The 22,183-nt window shown below is 43.4% G+C and overlaps 1 protein-coding gene across 1 annotated transcript in view; it reads right to left on the reverse strand.

Moving 5' to 3' along the window:
• Positions 1-22,183, reverse strand: part of LOC149222318 (Galactose oxidase/kelch repeat superfamily protein) — a 352,563-nt gene that overhangs the window by 58,448 nt on the left and 271,932 nt on the right. The gene's annotated exons all lie outside the window — the stretch shown is intronic.

Raw genomic sequence — 22,183 nt, forward strand, 5'->3', positions numbered from 1 at the left:
TCCATATTATTAACTAATCATCACATTATAATAAAAATAAAAACATTGTTCACTGCAGTTCTCCTTTTATTCGCATAAAAGTAAAGAAGGAAATAACATATACAGAACTATCAACAATATGTTCGGATATAAGGCTTATGTTTGTAATTTATAGCTCTCGGTTATATTTTATACTTTCATTCACTTCTTGTATAGAGCAGTCTATCCCACTTTCATAAATGGAAATTACTTGCTCGGTGAGCAATGATATATAAGGAGATGAACTTCACTGTAACAGATGCACCAGTTATTCGCTGATAATATCATATCATGTTATTGTGAGCAACTTTCCTTGAGCTCAATAATGTGACTCAACCTTGTCTAAGCCTTCCATCGTTTAGTGATCTAGCTCATTTTGTAAGATTGTATCATAGCAGGGGTGAGTCTAGGAGTCCAAAGCCATATCAATAGTCTCGAGCCTTTGAAAAGCAAGATTTCCACTCTTGTGGCTTCCACAGTTTAAGAGCCACAAACTCTGTGTAACAGTGAAGAACTAGGCATTGAATCAATAGGAATTGAAAACCACTACACCCTACAAGAATAAAATGTGCAATGAATTCTAGAGAAGTTAAAGCATATGGTTTGATCAAACACCTTCATGTCAAGTTGGTTACCCAGACATCTTGATGTTGATGGATGTTGCTGTTATAGATGTCCTGTATGCTTGGGGAATGCACTTATTTCGATAAGTAGGCTGCCAACCTCGCGGGTAGTGTTACCCATGTACATACATGGGTAACCCTAAGAAAAAGAAAACCTATGATGCAGCTTGCCAACCAGCAGCTCCTACCAACATCCACAGATAGACAGTCTCAAATGCCTCTCACCTATTCTTTGATCAGTACATTCATTCGTCTAGCATATTCTTCTGATGAACATGTAGTCCTCTATTGTGAGGTACATCAACCATTATTAAATGCAAGTGCTTTCATTTAATGTTTGCAGCATTATAGTATGGATCACATGTTGAAATTGGTTTATAGACTACTTTGGTTGTATAATTGTTCCCTAATTTCACTTAGGTGGTCATTGCTGCCACAAAATCAAGCAAGCCTTGGAGAGGAGTAACCTACAAGGCTATTACTAGACCAAGAGATAACAGTGGGATAGTGGCCCACTGTCACCACAGCGAAAACCCCCTTCTCTTTACGGATTTTCACCGATGGGAGGAGTCCCGATATTTGAGAAGGTCACCTAATGGATATTCGAGGGTTAGGGTCTAAGGTGACTCAATGAGACTTTCTACAAGAAAGGCACAATTTAGGCTTAAGGCTTGCAATTAGAGGCAATTCGGTTTCTTTAGAGAGACATAAGGCTTGATTGATTGGTTGAGAGTTGGGGTGGCCCATACATTGAGAGATGCTATAATAGAGACAAATTCAACAATTTTAAGTAGTAAATGCATGCGGCAATTAGCCCTAGAAAAGCGAAACTCCCAGTGCAACGTATATGACAAAAGTAAACAAGAATAATGTTGAAAAGCATGTACTTACATGTAACAAATTATATCCGGCCATTCATAATTGACAATAGAGAAGCTCCAAGAGAAGATAGACCAATATCCACACATCAAAATTAATCCATAAAGCTCCAATTCATCCTTTAGAAAAAGCATGAAAATCTCAATAGAGATTAGTGATCCAAACCAAAGTGATGATCAGCAAATGAACTCATCTCACTTGTATTTATACACAAATTAGGAGTTCGAATTAGCCTCCTTGGCCTACATAAGCCCCAAAAATATAATAATGTTTTAATAATTCAACGTTTGGTGACAAGCCACCAAACTAGCTCATAAATGAAAGAGTAAGCCTCTCAAGAGGTCGAATGATAATCGATGCATGTCATAGGGCCCTCTAAGAGGCCTAGTGAGGTCCATGGATGCCACAATGAAGAATAGGACTCTTAAAAGCAGTGGACAAGGGGTTGGCCCCTTGTAATAACCTGTGGCGCTCCAAATGACATGTGGGGGCACACAAGTGTCCTCATGGGTCTCCAAACAAATCGAAGATGCTTGTAGATCATCTGCAAGGGCTAAGATGATGGTGTAGGTGATGCCACATCATCGTGCAAGTCCTCGATCATCTGCCAAGTTTATGGTGCAACTCTGGGGCCAGCTGGGCATGATGGATCAGGTGCATCTTCCTCATCTAATAGGTGAATCACGAGCAATCTTTGAATGGTTGCGGTGATCCATGGAGTGTTGTTTGTTGCTATGGAGGCCCATGGCTCTCAACGCACACCCTACATGTGCCAATGTAACCCTCTAGAGGATTAGGGCCTCGTATAGGACACCAAACCAAAAATGGAGACCATCTGCAATCCTGCATAAGATCCAATTCATCCCCTAGCCTTCTAGTACAACAAGTCATTAGAGAAATCGAGTAAATAAGCTTACCAATCATGGACCACAGGTGGGGACTTCATAATGGTCTACCCTTCCATAATGGCCTTCGGGATATGCCAATGTCTCCTAAACTCCAAATAGGGTTAACCAAGTAACCTATTAGTTGGTTTCTACTTCTAAAGGGGATAATATATTCAAGTTACATCCTTCAGAAGGTGGTGGCATGTGACAGATAGGTGAATGAAGTAGGGGATGAGAAGAGGTAGCCCTAGGCCACATGCTAGGGTACAAGGGTAGCAAATAAAAAGGAAGCCCACACTTGGGTTTATAATGTATAGGAGGGAGCAATCATGGTACATGACGTGCCCCGGGCTTGATTTTTCCACCCTTCTTTACATATCTTTTGCCTTTTTATGATTTTCTTTGATTAACTACAAGGGGCTCAAGGGGTAAGAGCATTATGATTTAGATATAGCAGTGAATACCCCCTTTTAAGGTAGGGCAGTTCATTACCCACCAGCGGTTGGGACAATCACGGGTTCCTATATGATGAAGGCAGTTCATAGAACCTGTAGGAACCAAGGTGATAGCAATGACGATGGGGTAGAGCTCATGCATTGGCTTTTGCCCATGTGCTAAATGTGTTTGTCTCGGCCATCTTTTGCATTTTGTGGTACATTTCCCTGTTGAATGTGGCCAAATATGCTTATATCATTCTTTTTAGCTGCATCAACCTCCAGGCATCATTCTAGGCCCTGACACAAGGTGTGGGCAAGGGGACGGGGCGAGCTAACCCTTTGTGCATCCAGTGGAGAATGTGGACCTAGGTGGGAGAGATGATGAATAGGGTAATAATGAGTGGAAAAGCGGCTAATATAAGCGTATAAGGGAGCGAGACCACGCAACCAAAATCAGGTTTTCCCTTGAAATACCATTCCTAAATCCAAATGGTCAGTGAAAGAGATCCCACGGGACTAGAATGAAATGTTAATATCCAAAAGGGGTCTAGGGGACAAGGGCACAAACCTAATCCATTCTTTCCGATGAATCCCCCCATTAATCCATACCCAAAAGTATCCATGATAAGCAAACTACAATACTCAATTACCAAATGACAAGGCACACCTTTAGGTTCAGGAGGCCCACCTCCAAACATACGATCATGGCAGATGGGCGAGGTACCACGTGGCTCACTCAAGTGGCAGAGAAAAGGCACAATGAGCTAGTTGGTGGCTGCAAGGGATTGTTGGTTGCCGGCTGAGGACCATATTGGAGAAAAAAATTCTCCCAGGGATATCACCCACAAAATGGTGGGAAACATCTAGCTCCAACTGGGACATGATCTCTTGAAGAAGTAGGCGATGCTACTCGAACAGGAGGTCATGAGAACTCCAGCAATCTCTTGGTTACCGTAGACCTGTCACCTGCACATATAATGGATGGAAAAGCACGGGACAACATGCTTTCGCAACGTCTCATGATCACACATGCTATATGTTAGGCCATAGAATCAACAGAAAAATAAAACATGAAAATATTCATCTATCTACCATGAGAAATATCATATGATGTTAGTTTTAATGAGAAAATTAGCATGCAATGCATCCTACCCTCACATCCATATTACGAATCTATTATTATGTGTAATCATAAAGCCAATGAACCAACATATCAGCGAGTCAATATAAATATGTCTGCCTATATGATTACTCGTGCAGCAAATCTCAAAGAAAATGCAAACCCAAACACATGGAGGATGTTCTGGGTGGGAGGTGGGAAAATATGATGCCCACACATGGAGGATGTTCTGGGTGGGAGGTGGGAAAATATGATGCCCACACATGGATGATTATGTGAGAAGAGGTAAGGAAAGGATGTAATCTAGACAATGAGATCTTCTCTTGCAACCAAAATATAGAGATGTCAACAACCAAGCTCATAAACTTTTGATGGATGGAAATCTCTGGCATATCACTTCCACCATTGCCCTTATTATTGAAGTCGTGGCTTATGGCCTTTATCGGGTTATGATTAGTAGGAAAGGGAGGCCGATGAGATGGAGAAACACAAGTAGTGTTGATTTGGGGTAGCATCAGATGTGCTCTAGCCATGAAAATTGGTGGAGGCTAAAGCACATGAGATCTCCATGACCAAGAAATGGTTTGGGCATATTCTAACCAGTTTGGGAGATATTAAAATAATTATTATTTTTAATGGAGTTCCTAACTCTAAACTTAGGAAAAATAAAATATTAATGGGTATTAATATAAAAACTGGGTTAGAAGGATCAAAAAGTCATGGATCAAGCCAAATCTAATCTTAGCCATTGATTAGGGATTTAATCTCGGTCGTTGATGGACCAACGAGAAAAGTATAAGAGGAGGCTTGAGGGTCAGTTGGAGAACACACAAGAGTGATCAGTCATTCTATTCTCTAGAGCGGAGTTTGCTAAGAGAGATAGAATCAGTGATCGACAACGAGGGGCAGTGAATACATAACAAAGAGGCAGGGTTGGTACCAGAGAGACAGCGCAGAGCCTGGAGAGGTTGACGCAGAGGCAGCCAGGAGAAGCCAGCATGTGAGACACAGAGGGTCTAGGGGCTGATGCAGAAGCTCCAGAAGCTGACGCAGAGGCTAGCAGAGCTGACGCAAGGCCAAGAGGCAGCGCTAGAAGGATTTCGTGAGACATACAAGGTGCTGGTGAGTCGGATAGGGTGACGCAGTCCCTATCAGAGTGACGCAGAGCAACGGAAGCTCAATTGTTGTTGTGGGATTGTTCATCCGGTGATTAACCAGCCGGAATATCTGTCCCTGAGGAGAGGTACTACTGTCGAGGGCATTCTCTCTTGGATGAGCCATTTCTGGCACCCTAGTTGTATTCTGAAAACTGCATAATAATAAAACCCTCTGAATAGCTGCATCGGTTTTCCCACATTGGGTTTTTCCGGGGACATTGGTCCAAAAATAATGGTGCCACTTGTGTGCTTATTTTATTTAAGTTGATGATCTATAGATGATGATATTGTACTTGTGTTTATTTTCAGTATTTACATGGTAAATAACTTGTTAAGTAATTAAACAAGTAGGAAGAAATAAACCAGATAGTAAAGGAAGAATTTATAACGGGTTAAACATAGAAATTCCAACGTGGTATCACAGCGTGGTTGCAGATCATAAGATAACTGAAGGCATCAGCTAGCAAAGCAATAGCAGCAGATTCAGCTATCCCGAGTCACAAAGTTGATCCGTGCAGAAGGCGAAAGAGGAAGGAGTGACACAGAGAGACTGTGTCATCATTCTGGGCCAAAGAAAGGCAGCGCAGAGGCTAAGGGAGGCAAAATCAAGATCACGCAGAGGCTAAGAGGGCTAACGCAGTTGGCTAGGTAAACTGATTTGCCGGTGTCGGGATTGCATACAGCGAAGTGGCTCAATCCCTTAGTTGCTGGGGTATAAGAGGTTGCGGCTAATTTGCGGAGCAACGCTAGTGGGGTACTGGGTCAAAATAGTACCTAATAGGACAAGACCAAGGAGGAGGGATTTCCAGAAGGGAATCGAGACTCAGAGAGAGTCGAATCGAGAACTTCCAAACGAGAAGTTAAGAGACTCAACAGGAGTTGAACAAAGGACTTCCAGGAAGGAAGTAGAGAGACTCAGAGGAGTTGAAAGTAGAGCAACATAATGGTCGTGAATGGACTGAGAAATCAGGATAGGTTGGACAGAGCATCCAACTTCGTGGTCTGGAAGGCCATGATCATGTCCATTCTAGACAAATATCGCATCAAGGACTTCGCCTTGAAAACAATAGCGATCTCAGTTGACCCAGCTGAAAATGAGAAGTACGAGGAGGCAATGGCCACGACGACGTGCATCATCCTTGATGGGGTCAAGGATCATGTGGTACTGAATATTGCCGAAAAGGATATGGCAAATGAGATCTGGGAGGCCCTGAGGAAATTGTACCAGCATACTTTCGTGCAGAGGAAGATCTTACTTGAAAATCAGCTGCGGTCATACCAATTGTAGAAGGGAGAGCAGATAGATGTCTTCCTCGATCGATTGAAGGAGATCCGTGACCAGCTAACTTCCATAGGGGCCACGCCAGATCAGGAATTGATGGTGAGGACCACATTGAATGCAGTCTCAGAGGATTGGGAGGTATTTGTCCAGAGCATACTGGGCAGGACGAGCCTTTCGGATTGGGAGGAACTATGAGCGGCTCTTCATCAAGAAGGTATCAGACGGGTGACCAAGGTGGGGAATAGCAGCAAGGCGGTCAACATCAAGGAGGAAGAAGAGGATGCGGCTCTAGCATATGCGGGAAAGCAGGAGAAGAGAAAGAAGAAGGACCTCTCCAAGGTCAAGTGCCTCCATTGTGGGGAACTGGGTCATTTTGCGAACCAGTGTCCTAGGAAGAAGAGCAAGGGAGAGGCTACTGAGACCAAGGCAACGCTAGCAAGGGCGGAGAAAGAAGTCGAGGAGAATGACGATTGTGCCATGCGTGCTCATGTGCCACTTGAGAAGAAGTGGGGCGACATCGAGTTGTAGTCAAACGAACTACAAGCGATGAGGGGCAGGATCCTTGAGGTACTCAACCTCTTGGATTATACCTTGCTACGGGAGCCCTGAAGAGGAGTAACAAGACTGGCAAATGTCGGTAGAGACGGATGTGGCTAAAGCGGCAGAGAGTGCTACAGCGTAGGAGTCCATGGACAACGTGAGGCTAGTAGGCTGCAACAGTGTGAGAGGCACGGGAGTGTTGCACCAGTGCACGATGGCACAGAGACGTGTACAACAGTGCGAGATGCAGGGAGTTGTTGCAGCAGCACAGAGGTCAGTAGAGGGAGCACTTGTTAGCGGCAGAGGGAGCTTCAGCGTCGTGAGTGTCTTTATCCCGATAGGGATGTCAAAGTTGGGTGGATAAGTTATTGCAGCAACGCAGAGGTCAGTACAGGGAGCACTTGTTAGCGGCAAAGGGAGCTTCAGCATCGGGAGTGTCTCTATCCCGACAGGGATGTTAGAGTTGGGTGGATAAGTTACTTACTTCTCGATAACTGAGTTGCAGTGCAGCGATTAGCAATGGCAGTGTTATGGGTAACACGATGCAGCATGATGAAAGGGGATGCAGTGCAGATGCAGCGCTGCGAGGATGGACCAGCAGCAACACGGATGTAGAGGGAGTTGTCATACAGATGCAACAGTGGCAGTGGCAGGGCTATGGGCAGCAGTACAGGATGCAGTAGTCCAGAGGATGTTGGGCGGGGAGGCCTAGCATCAGTACAGGGACCAATGCTGGATAGTCAGGGTGATGCTCAGTGTGGAGTATTACTAGAGCACAGTCCTCGCTAAGAGGGAGTGTTGATTTGGGGTAGCATTGGATGTGCTCTAGCCATGAAAATTGGTGGAGAGGCTAAAGCACATGGGATCTCCAAGACCCAGAAATGATTTGGGCAGATTCTAACCGGTTTGGGAGATATTTTAATAATTAATATTTTTAATGGAGTTCTTAAGTCTAAACTTAGGAATATAAAAACTAGGTTAGAAAGGTCCAAAAGTCATGGATCAAGCCAAATCTAATCTTAGTTGTTGATTAGAGATTTAATCTCCGTCGTTGATGGACCAACAAGAAAAGTATAAGAGGAGGCTTGAGGGTTAGTTGGAGAACACACGAGAGTGATCAGTCATTCTATTCTCTAAAGCGGGGTTTGCTAAGAGAGATAGAATCAGTGATCAGCAGCGAGGGGCAGTGAATACATAGCTGAGCCTCAGAGTTGGTACCAGAGAGACAGCGTAGAGCCCGGAGAGGTTGATGCAAAGGCATCTAGGTGCTACAGAGAGGCATCCAGGAGCTGCACAGAGCCAAGAGAGGCCAGCGTGTGAGACGCAGAGGGTTTAGGAGCTAACACAGAAGCTCCAAAAGCTGACGCAGAGGCTAGCAGAGCTTACGCAAGGCCAAGAGGCAGCACTAGAAGGATTTCGTGGGATAGATTGGATGCTGGTGAGCCGGGTAGGGTGACGCAATCCGTATCAGAGTGACGCAAAGCAATGGGAGCTGTAATTGTTGATGTGGGATTGTTCATCCGGTGATTAATCAGTTGGAATATTTGTCTCCGATGAGAGGTACTACTGCCGAGTGCATTCTCTGTTGGCTAAGCCATTTCTGGCACCCTGGTTGTATTCTGAAAATTGCATAATAATACAACCCTCTGAATAGTTGCACCGGTTTTTGCGCATTGAGTTTTTCCGAGGACATTGGTCCAAAAATAACAGTTTCACATGTGTGCTTGTTTTCTTTCAGTTGATGATCTGTAGATGTTGATAGTGTACTTGTGTTTATTTTCAATATTTACATGGTAAATAACTTGTTAAGTAATTAAACAAGTAGGAATAAATAAACCAGATAGTACAGGAAGAATTTCTAATGTGTTAAACTTAGAAATTCCAACAAGTAGGTTGCACATGATGATTCCACTGGAGAGGGGAGACTATGGAGTGATCAAAACCCTGAGGGTGCGTCCAAGAAGGAAAAGTATAATCAATGAAGGGCCTTTCTTTGACACTATACTCGCGAGGAGGGAAGGACTCACAGTTACTTGAGATCATATGATAAGCAGTGAGGGAATCACTCAATGAAGACTGAAGATGATGACCAATAGGAAAAAGGGAGGAGGAAGTATTGTATTCAACGGGTTTTTTGTTCCCAAAATCATAGTCTAAAGGCTCAAGTGATTTTAACATAGAATCATACTCATGAGAAGTGGAAGCCTCATCAATCCTTAGTATCAAAGATTGGGTCTCTCTTAAAAGGAAAATTGATCACTTCCAACTACCCTTCTTTATGCAAAGGAAAATGAAGATTCTCCTTCCCAAGGGTATCAATGGGTATGTCATCATAAATAGTTCCTGAGGGTAAGGGAGGACCAATCTCATCCTCATCCTCCTTGTCAGTGTTGTAAATGGGAGCACAACCAAATTGAGGACAAACAATTTCTCATTTATCATTTTCAATGCGAAAATAATCTTCAATTTCATCTTTCAAGGGGCTAATGGGATCATCTCTCTCAAGGTTTTCAAAAGAGGATTCGTCGGGAGTAATATCCTTGAGCAAGGTAGGGTTGGTCTCAATTTCACTTTCCATAAATTCATCCCTCCCATCACATGTGTCCTCAAAATCATCATTTTCATCATGTGGACCCAAGGAGCAGTAGTCTTCTTGCTCATTACCTAGATTCTTAATGTCTTGATGATGCTGATTAAAAGCTTCCTCTTGGATGCTTAATGCAAGATGTACTTGAAAACGTCTAAGAAAACCTTCAACAAACTCTTCAATAGATGAAATGCTCCTACGTTCATGATTATGCAACCATGGGTTATGACCACCGAGCGACCCCATGAACAACAACATAAGGACATCTTCGTGGACAACCTTCTCTCTTGAAGCATGTTCATTAAATCTTACTACGTGGTCAATTGAGGAGAGTATATCACCATCAACCACGGACACCCCATGTACCATCCTTCCCGTGACAGGATTAGGATGTCCAGGGATGCTAGCAATATCCAAAGCAAGAAATTTACGAATGAATGACAACCTATTTGAGGTATACATGAAACATATGTAGGAGTCACCCTATAAGCATCGACCTTAAAGTTCAATAAAGAACTAGGACTTCGTTCTTTCAATGGAGTCGCCAAGAATGATATGTCAATATGTCATATGGGGAGAAAAACACACGTTTTGTCTCCCCAGCAATGGCGCCAAAATGTTACCGCTCAAACTAGCAGGGGACCCCTAAAGGGCAAATGCTAGGCCAAGGGCAACAAATGGAGACATAGCCCACTATCACCTGAGCTAAGGCTCCCTTCTATTTATGGACTTTCACCAATGAGAGGAGACCCGGTATGTATGGAGTCACCAATGAAGGATAAGTCAATGGATATGAGAGACCCCACTAAACCCTTTCCTAGAAGAGTTTGAAGGATGGAGCTTGCTTGCTTTCTAAGCAAGGTACTATGTATTCTAGGGAACAAAAGAAAGGATTAGAGGATTAGGTTTAAGGGATAAAACTTGTGAAGAAGTTCCCTAATCCCTAAAATCCTTGTTAGAATTGGTATCCCAGATGGTTCTTGAAGAATGGTCTTTCAAAAGAGTGGAACCACACGGGGCCAAGTGGATCCAGTCTACGGTATGATGAAAGAATATTGCAACCAATGATATTATTACCCTAGACAAGGTGTGAAAAGGACCAAAGAAAATATTTTCACTTGAAGATGTTGTTTTCACCATATGAAGTACTAGCCTTGGGGATGGCAAGGCAACATTCGCTCTCGAAGCTAGGGTTGGCTTTTCTCACAACTCCACTGTCGGAAAGGCTTCAAAATTGGAGGAGAGTTGAGGAAAGGTTAGCTCAAGAGAACCTAGGAGATCGAATTTTTTTAATGGCTAGCTTGTTGGGAAATTGATGCCCTAGGTACCCTAACTTGGCTAGACCTAGATGGAGGTGAAAGAATTGCTGGAATTTCTAAGTCTATCCGTTAGAAACCCTTCATGTACTTTTCTGATTTATTTCTGCCTACTTGTTCTGATTAATTAACAAGTTATTTACCATGTAAATACTGAAAATAAATACAAGTACATGCTCAACACATTACAGATCATCAACTGAAGGAAACAAAACAAGCACACAAGTGACACCGTTGTTTTTGGACCAATGTCCCCGGAAAAACCCAATGCGGGAAAATCGGTGCAGCTATCTGAGGGTTTTATTATTATGTAGTTTCTTAATACAATCTAGGTGCCAAAACCGACTCACCCAACAGAGAATAATCTCGGCAGTAGTACCTCTCAGTCGGAGACAGATGTTCCGGCTGAAACCCCGGATAAACACTCCAACAGCTCCCAGCTCCAATCTGCCCCACGAAAACCCCAACGTCAGCCTCTAGGGACTGCGTCAGCCCTTCTTAGCCCAGCATCAGCACAATAACCGTTCCGTCAACCTCTAGAGGCACTGTGTCAGCCTCTAGAACCTCTACATCACCCACGCTAGCTCTTCGAGGCACTGCGCAGCTCCTGGCTGCCTCTGCGTGGGTCCTAGTTGGCTTTGCGTGGCCTCTAGCTAGCTCTGCATCCCTCTCTCCTGGCTTCTGCGCTAATTCTCTCGATACCCTCTCTGCCTCTCTGCTTCTGTATTCACTGCCCCTCAGTTGCAACTCTGATCACTCTTTTGACTTCCTCAGCAAACCCTGCCCCAGAAAATCGAAATCTTGATCAACTCGGTGTGTTCTCCAAGTGACCCTCAAGCCTCCTCTTATACTTTTCTCGTTGACAATTCAACAGCCGAGATTAAGTCCCTAATCAACGGCTAAGATTAACTCTGGCTTGATCCATGACTTTTGGACCCTTCTAACACAGTTTTATATTAATTCACATTAATATTTTACTTTCCCTAGGTTTAGACTTAGGGTAAGTTAGGGACTCCATTAAAAATATTAATTATTTTAATATCTCCCAAATTGTTTAGAATCTGCCCAAACCATTTCTGGGTATTTGAGATCTCATGTGCTTTAGCCTCTCCACCAATTTTCGTGGCTAAAGCACATTCGATGCTACCCCAAATCAACACTCCCTATTAGTGAGGATTGTGCTCTAGTAATACTCCTCACTGAGCATCACCCTCATCATCCGGCATCGGTCCCTGTGTTGATGCTAGGCCTGATGCCCAACATCCTCTGCATTGTTGCATCATGTACTACTACCCATGGCCCTACCACTGCCGCTGCTGCATCTGTACAACAACTCCCTCTACATCCATGCTGCTGCCCATGGCCCTACCACTGCCACTGCTGCGTCTGCACTGCAACCCCTCTCATCATCCTGCATCGTGATACCCATAGCACTGCCACTGCTAACTACTGCACTGCAACTCAGTTACTGAGAAGTAAGTAACTGATCTCCCAACTCTGACATCTTCGCTAGGCTAGAAACACTCCCGATGCTGAAGCTCCCTCTGTCACTGACAAGTCCTCCCTCTCTGACCTCCACGCTGCTGCAACAACTCAGTGCATCTCGCACTGCTGCCTCATGCTGTCTTGGGACTCTTGCACTGTAGCTCCCTCTGTCGCTCCATCTGTATCCGTCTCTACCGACATCCGCCAGTCCTGCTACTCCTCTTCGGGGCTCCCATAGCAAGGTAAAATCCAAGAGGCTGGGTACCTCAAGGATCCTACCCCTCATTGCCTGTAGTTCGTCCAACTATAGCTCGATGTCTCCCCACTTCTGCTCAAGTGGCATGTGAGCACTCATGGCACAGTCATCATCTGTCTCCACTTCCTTCTCCACCCTTGCTAGCACTGCCTTGGTCTCGGAAGCCTCTCCTTTACTCTTCTTCCTCGGACACTGGCTCACATAGTGACCCAGTGCCCCACAGTTGAAGCATTTGACCTTGGAGAGGTCCTTCTTCCAATTCTCCTACTTTCCCTCAGATGTTAGGACAGCATCCTCCTCTTCCTCCTCCTTGATTCTGATCCCCTTGCTGCTGCTTCCCGCCTTGCTTTGCCTTTTGATCTCTTCTTGGCGAAAAGCCGCCCACATTTCCTCCCAATCTAGAAGGGTTGCCCTACCCAGTATGCTCTGGACAAACACCTCCCAGTCTTCTTAGACTGCATTCAAGGTTGTTCTCACCATCAATTCTTGATCCGGTGCAGCCCCTATGGAAGACAGCGAATCCCGGATTTCCTTCAATCGACCGAGGAAGATGTCGATATGTTCCCCTCTGCATCTGGTATGACCGCAGTTGATTTTCTAGTAGCATCTTCCTCTACACAGAAGTATGTTGATACAACTTCTTTAGGGCCTCCCACATCTCATTTGTCGTATTCTTCTCAGCAATGTGTGGTACTACATGGTCCTTGACCCTGTCAACGACGACGCTCTTGGCCCTCGCCATTGCATCCTCGTACTTATCGTTATCAGCCGGGTCAACTAGGATTGCTATTGTTCTCAAGGCGAAGTGCTTGAGATGGTCCCTGTCTAGAACGGATAAGATTTTGGTCTTCCAGACTACGAAGTTTGAGGCTCTGTTCAGTTTGTCCTGGTCTCTTACCCCATTCACTGCCATCTCGCTGCTCCTCTACTTCCCTTTTGGAAGTTCTCAGTGTGACTCCCTCTAAGCCTCGATTTCCCTCCTAGAAAACCCTCTATCAATGTCGAGATGCTCCCACTCCGATCCTTATTGCAGCCACACCACTGATCTGGATTTCTTGGCTAGAAATCCTCGGTAGAAACTCCATCCTCCTTGGTCTTGCCTTGTTAGGTACTGTTCTGACTACGGTACCCCACCAGCTTCACTCTGCAACTTACCCACAGCCTCCTAAGCCCTAGCACCATGAACGTTAGAGCTTCTAGGCTCTACGCAATCCCGACACCAGCAAAATCCGCACCTCCTGGCCACGAACGTTAATTCTTCCTGACTGAGAAAGATGATCGGGCACTAAGAAGGCCGAGTTTGCTCCCCTTTGCCACTGCGTTGATCCTCTTCCCAGCTCAAATTTAATGACGCAAGCACTGCGTCACCCCTTCCTTGCTGCTTCTCTGCTAGGAACAGCTTCTGTTACTCGGGACAGTTGTTTTCTACTACTACTGCTCTGCTCGTCTGATGTCCTCAATTCTCCTATGATCTGCAACCACGCTCTGATACCATGTTGGAATTTCTAAGTCCATCCGTTAGAGACCCTTCATGTACTTTTCTGATTTATTTATGCCTAATTGTTCTAATTAATTAACAAGTTATTTACCATGTAAGTACTGAAAATAAATACAAGTACATGCTCAACACAGTACAGATCATCAACTGAAGGAAACAAAACAAGCACACAAGTGACACCGTTGTTTTTGGACCAATTTCCCCAGAAAAACCGAATGCGAGAAAACCAGTGCAGCTATCTGAGGGTTTTATTATTATGCAATTTTTGAATACAATCCTAGTGCCAAAACCGGCTCACCCAACAGAGAATAATCTCGGCAGTAGTACCTCTCAGTTGGACATAGATGTTCCAGCTAAAACCCCGAATAAACACTCCGACAGCTCCCAACTCCAATCTGCCCCACGAAAACCCCAGCGTCAGCCTCTAGGGACTGCGTCAGCCCTTCTTGGCCCAGCATCAACCCAATGACCCCTGCGTCAACCTCTGGAGGCACTGCATCAGCCTCTAGAGCCTCTGCATCACCCACGCTGGCTCTCTGAGGCACTGCACAGCTCCTGGCTGCCTCTGCGTGGGCCCTAGCTAGCTCTGTGTCCCTCTCTCCCGGCTTCTGCACTGATTCTCCCAGTACCCTCTCTACCTGTCTGCCTCTGTATTCACTGCCCCTCAGTTGCAACTCTGACCACTCTTTCGACTTCGTCAGCAAACCTTGCCCCAGAAAATTGAAATCTTGATGAACTCGGTGTGTTTTCCAAGTGACCCTCAAGCCTCCTCTTATACTTTTCTCGTTGACAATTCAACGGCCAAGATTAAGTCCCTAATCAATGGCTAAGATTAACTATGGCTTGATCCATGACTTTTAGACCCTTCTAACACAGTTTTATACTAATTCACATTAATATTTTATTTTCCCTAAGTTTAGACTGAGGGACTCCATTAAAAGTATTAATTATTTTAATATCTCCCACACTATTTAGAATCTGCCCAAACCATTTCTAGGTATTGGAGATCTCATGTGTTTTAGCCTCCACCAATTTTCGTGGCTAGAGCACATCCCATGTTACCCCAAATCAACAAGAATATGAGTTTTAGTGACAACCCTTGGTAGATCAGTGCCTTAATCTTTGGGAGAATGGAGTCTATCATGAATATGAGTAGGATTTCTTGATTCCCAATCAAGGAGGCCTCAAGATCACTTCACTATCTTCTAGGTCAAGAAGAAGCAAACTTGCAACTTTTATGCTACGATGTGCAAAAGGAATAGCTTATCAAGGTCAAATTCTATGATAGAATTACCCATAGGAGATTTCGCTCATATTACATGGCCCATACCAAGGTTGCAGGGGAGCGCCCCCCACCTCCCCTCACACCCCCGCTCACAATTCACACTCCAGGCAGCGGTGACTCTAGAGCTAGTCTGGAGCGCGCTCCCGACAAAAAAAAAATGCTCCCTGGTTTTTCGGGAGCGTTTAGTCTTTTTTGCAAAACAAAAATTGTAGTAATATTCCAAATGCAATTTTTTTTCAATGAAATAAATAAGTTTTGAGTGGGGCAGCGTAATGACCAAGCTTATGGCCCTAGTAATGATATGCGATTCATGGTAATGTGAAATTCTTGAAGTAAGAGTGACATTCTCCTTAATCTTCATTTTCATCCTATTACTTAATTTTTTACCATTACCATAAAATGACTCGGAACGTTTGAGAGTGGTTCCGACCTCATTGGATTTCATATCAAGAAAGTAGAATTTTAGATATCATTCAAAATCCAGCAGACTTATCAACTTTTCAGGATTTCAGGATTGGGGAGATTGCAATGTTTCCATAGGATTTTGTCATGTATTAGGGTGTGGAACTCGTATTTATTCAAGAGCATCAATCCCCCTATGTACCTTGATGTTAGTGACATTGGTTGTCAAACTCCTCTATCATGACCCTCCTAAAAATGTACGCATCACTCAAACAAAATCTTGACTTGACTATGCTTTTTCTATCTTAGGGTGATATTAATGACATAGTTCCCTATACATATCCAAAGGTAATGACAAAGATACCTCTGGATATTAATGCTTAGAGGGTGATAGTAATGACAAAGATCTTGATTTTCCAACAAGACTAAAAAATTAGACATTTCTCATGGCGGAAAGAGGCCCAAGCATCAGCAATAGATAATAGATTTACTTGTCTTTTCTAGTTTCTAGTAGTTTTTATAACTATTGACTCCTTGATATTTATTATGATATTTTTTGTAAACAATATATGACAATTATGTTTGAAGTTGGCAATTATAACTCATTAGTAATGAATTATGAAGATGATGCTTCGTGAAGGTTGAAAGTTGTTTCATTTCATTTCATTTTATAACATTTCATTTCATGTTAGATATTATTTGTTGTAATGGTTACACTTAACTTACAAGTACAACTTTGGTGATCAATGATGATAAATGTTATATATTGAATTTTGAAAGCTTGAAACATTAAGATTGATGAATCATGAGACTCATTATGTTGTATGTTACTATGTTACTAATTTGTGGACATGGTTGATGAAGATTATAGCTTCCAGATGATTGTTGTTATGGTTCAATCTATGTTTTTTATATCTAATTCATCATTTCAAATACTTTTGTTGACATATATGCGTCAAAATATAAAAAATATATATATTATATAAAAAATCCTCTCGGAATCGCTCCCCAAGGCGGGAGCTTCTAAAGATGTCGCTGCTACTCCCGCTGCCACTCCCAAGTAACCTTGGCCCATACATTGAGAGACGCTATAATAGAGAAAAAATCCACAATTTTAAGCAGTAAATGCATGCAGCAATTAGCCCTAGAACAGCGAAAATCCCTGTCCAACATATATGACAAAAGTAAACAAGAATAACGTTAAAAAGCATGTACCTACATGTAACAAAGTATATCCAACCATACACAATTGACAATAGAGAAGCTCCAAGAGAAGATAGACCAATATCCACACATCAAAATTCATCCATAAAGTTCCAATTCATCCTTTAGGAAAAAGTGCGAAAATCCGAATAAAGAGAACTGATCCAAACCAAAGTGATGATTAGAAAATGAACTCATCTCACTTGTATTTATACACAAATTAGGAGTTCGAATTATCCTCATTGGCCTACATAAGCCCCAAAAATAAAATAATGTTCTAATAATTTAACTTTTGGTGACAAGCCAACCAAACTAGCTCATAAATGAAAGAGTAAACCTCTCAATAGGTTGAATGATAATCTATGCATATCGTAGGGCCCTCTAAGAGGCCTAATGAGGTCCATGGGTGCCACAATGAAGAATAGGACCCTCAAAAGAAGTCAACAAGGGTTTGGCCCCTCGTAATAACCTATCGTGCTCCAAATGACATGTGGGGGCATACAAATGCCCTCATGGGTCTCCAAACGAATCGAAGAAGCATGTAGATTGCCTGCAAGAGCTAGGATGATGGTATAGGTGATGCCACATCATCGTGCAAGTCCTGGATCATCTGTCAAGTGTATGCTGCAAATATGGGGCCAGCTGGGCATGATGGATCAGGTGCATCTTCCTCGTCCAATACATGAACCACGAGCAATCTCTGAATGGTTGCGGGGATCCTTGGAGTGTTGTTTACTGCTGTAAAGGCCCATGGCCCTCAACGCACACCCTACATGTGCCAATGTAGCCCTCTGGAGGATTAGGACCCCGTAAAGGGAAACCAAACCCAAAAAGGACACCATTTGCAATCCTGCATAAGATCCAAAGCGTTCCCTAGCCTTCCAGTACAACAAGTCATTAGAGAAATCGAGTAAATGAATTTATCAATCATGGACCACAGAACGGGACTTCATAACGGCCTGCTCTTCCATAATGGGCTTCGAGATGTGCCAATGTCTCCTAAACTCCAAATGGGCTTAACCAAGTATCCTATAAGGCGGCTTCTACTTCTAAAGGGGATAATATATTCAAGGTACATCCTTCAAAAGGTGGTGGCATGTGACAAATAGGTGAATGAAGTAGGGGATGAGAAGGGGTAGCCCTGGGACACATGCTAGGGTAGAAAGGTAGCTAATAGAAGGGAATGCCACATTTGGGTTTATAATGTATAGGAGGGAGCAATCGTGCTACATGAGGTGTCTCAGCCTTGATTTTTCCACCATTCTTTATATGTCTTTTGCCTTTTTATGATTTTCTTTGATTAACTGCTCGGGGCTTAAGGGGTAAGAGCATGATGTATAAGCTATAGTAGTGAATACCCATTTTAAGGTAGGGCAGTTCATTGCCCACCAGGGATTGGGACAATCATGGGTTCTTATATGATGAAGGAGGTTTATAGAACCTGTAGAAACCAGGGTGGTGGCCATGATGATGGGGTAGAGCTCATGTATTGCCTTTTGCCCACATGCTAAATGTGTTTGTCCCAGCCATATTTTGCATTTTGTGGTACATTTCCCTATAGAATGTAGCCAAATATGCTTTTATCATTCCTTTTAGCTAACTCAACCTCCGGGCATCATTCCAAGCCCTGACCCAAGGTGTGGGCAAGGGAACGAGGCAAGCTAACCCTATGTGGACCCAGTGGAGGATGTCGACCCAGCTGGGAGAGATGATGAATGGGGTAATAATGAGTGGAAAAGGGGGTAATATAAGTGGATAAGGGAGCAAGACCATTCAACCAACATCGGTTTTTCCCATGAAATACCATCCCTAAAGCCAAATTGTCAGTAAAAGAGATCCCATGAGGCTAAAATACAAGGTTAATATCCAAAAGGGGTCTAGGGGACAAGGGCACAGACCTAACCCATTCTTTCCACCGACTCCCCCCATTAATCCATACCCAGAAGTGCCCATGATAAGCAAACTACAATACTCAATTGCCAAATGACAAGGCATACATTTAGCTTTAGGAGGCCCACTTTCAAACATACGATCGTGAAAGATGGGCGAGGGACCACATGGTTGGCTCATGTGGCGGAGAAAAGGCACAATAAGCTTGTCGGGTTATTACAGTCACTTCCCATCCCCAAGCGGAAATGGGAGAGTATCTCCATGGACTTCATCACTAGGCTCCTCACAATACAGGGCAAGGATTGCATCTATGTAGTAGTTGATTGGTTGACCAAGTATGCCCACTTTTTCGCCACCCGACTAGATATTCGACTTCATAGGTTGCAGAGTTGTTCTTCGGAGACGTCTTCGCGTTACACGGGCTTCCTAAGAACATAGTGAGTGACCGGGACCGCAGATTCATGGGAGGATTCTGGCAGGAGCTCTTCAGGTTGGTTGGTACTGATCTCACCGTTAGCACGAGCTACCACCCCCAGACAAATGGCCAGACCGAGCAAGTTAATCAATGGTTGGAGGAGTACTTGAGGAACTACGTGACAGGGCAGCAGAGGGCTTTGATTCGATAGCTTCATTTGGGCTAGTATTGCTACAACACCACCCATCACATGTCCATCGATATGACTCATTTTCGTGCCCTGTATGGCTATGATGCATTGTCTTTTGCTGACATTGCTTTTGGAGATAGACGGGCCCCAAAGGCCAAAGACTAGATCCTACAGAACCAAGACATCCTCAAGGCTCTGAAGGATAACTGTTAAAATTGGCAGCTAGGGCAAAACTCCATGTGGGTCTTCTTATTCATGGCCGTTGATATTTTTCTTGGATTCCTCTCGTCGAGAGGTGTAGGATTGATCTAAAGATCATCTAATTTCGACAAGCATTCATGAAGATATGAATTAATTTGTGTTATGTGACAATTTGTCAATGTCGGCCAGCAACCAAATTACCCCCACTTGTCCTCCACGTTTTATTATAAATAGAGGTGATCTTCAAGTCATTTAGACACACTCACACAATTGTGATCTCTCTCTTCATTCTGTTTTGGCTTTTGATGAAGGAGAGATCTAAAGGGAGTGCCCTAAGCTCTACACTGCCCTAATGAAGAAGGCTTCTACGCAGTCCTAAGAGAGGCCTTATCATAGGTAAGGAGATGCCTTAGGTGCAGTTCAGTTGGTGCCATATCCGTTCTCATAATGTGCCCTAGTCATAGGCTTATGAAGAATCTTATACCTTGCATAAAGGTCTAAATGTTGGCAAGGGAGACCTAATCTATACATTGCTAAACTATACTTACCCGCAATCCTGCAGGAGACTAGATCACAGTCATGGAGGACAAAGAAGCTCCTCCTTAACATTGTCATGTCACAGTAAAGAATAAGGCATAGCCACTGTTAGTGCAACCCTTATTCCGCAGCAAAGAATCCCTATACACAACAAAGGAAAGGACTCCTTATCCGCAGCAAAGAATCCCTATACACAACAAAGGAAAAGACTCCTTATCCGCAGCAAAAGATGGCACTTATTCACAGTATTAGGAGGCCTGAAAGGACAGCGTGAAATTGGTGGCAGTGTGGTAAAAGAAGTTTGATGACAACACTGTGTTAGAAGGTTGTTCCTAGAACTGTTTACATGGTTGATAAATCACAGAGTTGACAGCAAACTCAAGCCCCTGTAAATATATTAATTGTTGCTTAACTTGTTGTTGGGCTAGGCCGTAGACCATAGCCAGCAGCTAAGGCTATTGCATCAGTCTTGACAGCATGGTAGAGGTGGTGTCTCACCTTGATTCATTGTAGTATTAGAAAGGCCTACATGGTTGTCTGAGTAAAAGATGTGTTGATGAAACAGTGACTGCTAGTACTGCAGGAGGAGGACAGCATTCTGGAAGATGCTGCATAGTTGGATGCAGCATGATGATTGGATGTTGCATGGTTGGATGCAGCATGATGATTGGATGTACATGGTTGGATGCAACATGATGATTGGATGTAGCATGGTTGGATGCAACATGGTGATGGAATCACCTTGGAGAATCAGTTGAAGAAGTATGCCTTCACCTGAGTTCAGAACTGCAGTGCAAGTCATCAGATCTGCAAACCTCATTATGTTATCTTCATGGTGAAGATCTCTACTCTTGTTTTGACAAGTCAAAGTATTGACTTCTGATGTATATGTACTATCTCTCTCTCTGCTGAGCTATTGAAGAATATAAGAAGAATTGATCAAGGGTTTCCCCACATTGGGGTTTGTCCCTGGCTGGCGCCACCTCTTGTCTTGGCTTGTCTTCTGTGATTTATGCTTATGTTCTATCTGCATTTTACTATCATGATAAATGTGATTGCTAATTTGGAATTGATATTGAGCTAATATGGAAAATTGAAGTAAATTTGCTCTAAGCATAAAACATACCTAAAATTAACATGGTATCAGAGCAGAGGCGAAGACAAAGCCCAAGCAAGAGTGAAAGAGCAATCACCGAAGACAATTGGATAAGGTCAAAAGGCTAAACGAGTTCCTCATCCCACTTCAAATTCACCAAGGGTGAAGTCTGAACAAAGAAGATTATCAAAGTGGCACAGCGGAAGCATCTGGTGCCCTACCTAAAGGTCACTTCAATGAGAAGTCTGGATCCAATAATGGAAGGAAAGGCAGATGCCTTGCTTGCAATAAGTTTGGTCATTATGCGCCCAATAGAAGGGGCATATCACTTGATGATGATAACAATCATTCCAAGGGCATGTTCAATGATTGAAGGAATGACAGGTACAATGGCAAAGGAAAAATGAATGTAGCTTATCAAGGAAATGGCTGACTCTTCAAGAAAGCAAGGAACTTCAAGTATGAAGAATCAAATGTTGTTTCTAATAAGCAAAAGGAGCATTAACTTATATTGGTCCCCTCCACTACTTCTCCTCGGACTCTTTGGGAATCTGGCTTATTGATACTAGTGCTTCAAGGCACTTCATCGGATATAAGGAAGCTCTCTCTAATTTGATAGAGAAGGAAAGAGATTATTCTTGGAGACGATGCCACCTATCCCGGAAAGGGGTAGGGAATGCTACCCTTCAATTGAATGAGCGTAGCACGATTCATTTACCAAAAAAAATTTATGTACCTGATCTCAAAAAGAACCCAGAGTCCATTTCGGCAATGGAAGTCATAGGCTACAAGGTGACATTCATCGATGGAAAGGTACATGTTTGAAAAAGGAATTTTCAACATCATTTTACTCTTGGGTTCAGGGTTGGCAATTTGCAT

This window comes from Pinus tabuliformis, chromosome Q (genome assembly GCF_031772625.1).
Source record: "Pinus tabuliformis cultivar Carrire ecotype Pingquan chromosome Q, CPIR1, whole genome shotgun sequence".
Taxonomy (NCBI): domain Eukaryota; kingdom Viridiplantae; phylum Streptophyta; class Pinopsida; order Pinales; family Pinaceae; genus Pinus; species Pinus tabuliformis.